The sequence below is a fragment of the Cariama cristata genome, unplaced genomic scaffold (assembly GCF_000690535.1).
Source record: "Cariama cristata isolate BGI_N322 unplaced genomic scaffold, ASM69053v1 scaffold20688, whole genome shotgun sequence".
Taxonomy (NCBI): domain Eukaryota; kingdom Metazoa; phylum Chordata; class Aves; order Cariamiformes; family Cariamidae; genus Cariama; species Cariama cristata.
In genome coordinates, this window is record NW_009631069.1 from 162,802 (window position 1) to 166,722 (window position 3,921).

Below are 3,921 nucleotides of genomic sequence, written 5' to 3' on the forward strand. Positions count from 1 at the left end.
CCCGCCTCTGTGCCCGGCGGGGAGCTCGATGAGAGCTGGACTGGCATCACACCTTGGCAGAGCAGCATCGCACCTTGGCAGGACTGGCACCGCACCTTGGCAGAGCAGCCCAGGAGCGGGGAAAGCCTCTGCCCAGCCAAGCCAGCCCTCTCCCTGCCTGCTTCTGGAGCGTTCCGGCTGGCCGTTCCTGCTGGACGCCCCATCCCAACCGACAAAATGCTCAAGTTCAGAGTGCCCTCTGCTTGCTGTGCCCCTGCTGGCAGATTGTACAGCAAAAGACAGCAGAGAAGCGGGCGCAGGGCAGGGTGTGCGGTGGCAGACTGGGCCCCGCTCCCCTGGCACATCCCTGGCCGGGCCAGGCTGAGGGCAGGGAGGAAGCTGGGGCAGGAGGCACGTTAGTTCTGTACTCTGTGAAAGACAGAAGCGGCGCTGGGAGCAAGGAAGGTCTCTAGGGGAAAGAAGAGGAAAAAAGATAGAGCGGATAGGGGAAAGCCACAGTCCCCAGGAGCACGGTGCAGCATCTCTCCCATGCACCCAGGGAGCAAAACAGCTCATGAGCAGTTCTGGAGGTAATTAACCAAGTATTTACTGTTGTATGGAAGGGTAATGGGCAAATACAATGGTTTATCAAACCCGTCAAGGCTGCTGCTGTCAGCAGAGGAGAGAGGCAGCTGGACACCCCCCCTCAACACAGAGGATAATGGAGAAGGAGGCAGCATCTTTTCACCAGGAGCGCGTCTTGTAGCCAACTAAACTGTAAGACGTCACATGATAATTCATTGCCTTGTTTCATTTTAACTACAGAACATTTAGACTAATGCAAGAATAAAGGTGTCAGCATCATGTAAAATTTGATTATTTTTTTTTTTTCTTTTTAAATCATGTTTTCCATTTCCCACTGAACCGGGGGCTGCTGCAGTCCAGCAGCACTGGCTGTTCACAGATCCTCAAACTAGAGGACAACGAGCCTTTGCTTCCACTGCAGGCACTTCCCAAACCAAGTCCTTTCTCTCCACCCAAATTAGCAGCAGGCCCACCCTTCCACAAGGACTAGCAAAGGCCCGGGCTGCTCCAGGCGACAGTCTGCAGTCACAGGCTCACTGTTCCGGGATTTCAGAAAAAATTGTTTCTAGAAATCTCTGCCAGTCAAGATTTACAGAGAGCATCCCACCTCCTTTGCAAGCAATCTAACACCGTGCAAATTCTGAAAAACAATTACCAAAACATCAGACATGGAAAAGACTACAGCAGAAAGATCTCATCAGTGCGTGGTATAGTGAAAAGTTACTGGCAGAAAATAAAGCTGATAAAAATAAATGAAAAAATGATTTAAAAGCAAGTATCCCTTCGTATCACCGGGAAAAATTCTGGAGAAATGCCCAAATTTCATCTATTTATGAAAACATTAGAAAAATTACTGCAAAACATGTTATCAATGGCACATCAATGAGTATAAACAGGAGCAAATACAAAATAAGCAGACTGGGGTACCAGAGAGCATGCGAGGGCACAGAAACTTTTCTGCATGCTCAGTGGGAACACCAAAACTGCAATTGGAAGGACAACTACATTTGAGCAAACTAAAGTCAGGTTATCCAGAGCCCACAGCAGCTCCTTGGGTTTAGCATCAGAAGGAAGCCAGCCCTGGGGAAGCACTCCCCATTGGCAACATGCTGCCTACAAGACCACCCGTCACCTGCCACTCCTGGTAAACATCAGATAATCCATTACTAAACACATGGAGGAATAACTACATGGGAGATATTTTCAAAGAAATATTTAGCAAGTTGATGTATCAAGACTTCAAATAAATATAGGTCTCTGAAAGAAGTATTAGCACCTTTTGCTCATAACATTCTTGGTGAGACATAAAGCAGTTAAGCAGAAACCACCATCCTCCAGAAGGTCTGTGCCGGTCTGCACCAGGTAGAGACAAGCCAAAATCTTCTGGCCCTAAATCCTGCCCTGTTGCAGGTCATCTGTACATTTCCCTGCACATGTCAGCGAGCGTGAGTGCATACGCACATGCAGATATCCTAGAGGAGCCGCATGAAATCACAAATTTATCAGCCCATTTTGAAACAGAAATTACTCTTGAAAATCTACCTCCCTCCCGCCTCCCCCCATTGTTATACGGCTCTTACGCAACTTTGGCAAGAAGAGGGAGGAAAGAGGATGCAATGCTGAATAGGCCAGATTGCTCATTGGCATTCACAGTCTTCCTGGTAATTTTGCTAGGCTGCCTTAGCTGGAACAGACCAAGTCCTGAATTGCAACAAAATTAAGCAAAACCATTTCATTTCCAAGAAGCCTGGCAGAAATAGCCAGTAAATGTGGGTGAGATCCAGAGAAGAGAACTGATGAGACAAAATTCTTAATGAGTTTTAGCAACCAGTTTCCTTACAGCTTGTTAAACATCCACAACCTACCTTCCAACTACACTAAATAATGGAAACTATGCTTTCCAAGTCATTCTTAAGTTTTATAAATTATACATTTAAGCTTTAGAAACAACTACAGATACATATGGTACTAGGAAAGGTATCAAAATTAGCGAGTTTGCAGCAAGATCCATGACGCAAATCTCATTTAGAAAAAAAACAAACTGCATCTGATCAGCATCATTAAGGTAAATCTCTAAACCAAAGTGTGGATTAATTAGCTAAGCATCCAGGACTTTTTACCAGGCTGGGATACAGTGAATTTTATGGGAATTTGATACAATAGATACTCTCTTTTGCTATTAAGATTTTCACACTTCAGAATGATGCTACTTTCTCCCCCACCCTCTCTAGGAGCCTGAAGTAGCAGAAACTATGGAAACATAAGGATCTGTGTCAAGATCTTGGCATTTTAGAGGGATTAAGGATGCTACCCACCAGGTCTGTTGCAGAACACAGTTACTGTGATTGCATAGCAATGGAAAGCCATATGAACTTCTCCATTAAAACCATTTACGTTCGTAAAGTTGTCTCTCAGTTATCTAGAAATAATTGGAAAAAAAAAAAAAGATGACTCTGCCATTAACAAAAACGATTACAGTTTTAGAGAAAAAAAATAAACACACACTGGTAATAAAGTGGGAAAGGGCATATTGCAATACACAGTTCTTCAGGGGCTAGGGATTAAAATGTAGCGTGTGGCTTTTTTCCTGCTGTTGCACGTGGCAGTGTTGCACAGCCCTGAAGTCTGAAATACAGCATCTTTGTGATGTTACATGCATCAAGTACTTATTACAGACAGCTCTGCCACTCTGTCAGGTAGTTGTGTTCACAGCAAACATAACCCACCTACCCCAACAGGGAAACGGTGCTTGCTTTTCCAGCAGCCATCTCGTACCAGGCAGCAGTGTGGGGATGCCCACCCAGGACCACATGCAGACGTGAGCGGTCCCATGCCCAGCCCTGCGTGAAGGTTCCAAGGTCTTCACGTCACGCAGACGGGCAGTTAAAGCTAAGCAATAGTTTCCACGTAAAGCAAAACTGAAATACTTGGTTTAAACCAATATATAATGAAATTTAGGATTCAAATCTTACAGACACTACTTGCCAAAAGTTACAGGTGTCCGTTTTAATACTTAGCAGCTTCAGCAGAGAAAACATTTACAAATACGGTCCAAAACTTGAGCAACCTGCACCAGCCGTCCCTCCAGCCAGAGCAGCTGGATCCCGCCCGGCCAGGCACGGGCACGCACGTGCCCACCCACACCAGGTCTGGCCCAGAAGTTTGCCTTCAGTTAGATACCCACCTGCAAAAGCTATCCCTCCTGGGGACATTTAGTAATTTCCCAATTTTTACCATCACCCCAGGCAGCAGGTGAAAAGTACTCAACCCTTTCATCCCGAAAAAGTATTTCTCCCCCCGGCCTCCCCCGCACAAAACAAAGGGCTATCTACCAGCCTTGCCCCTGCCTCATCAAGG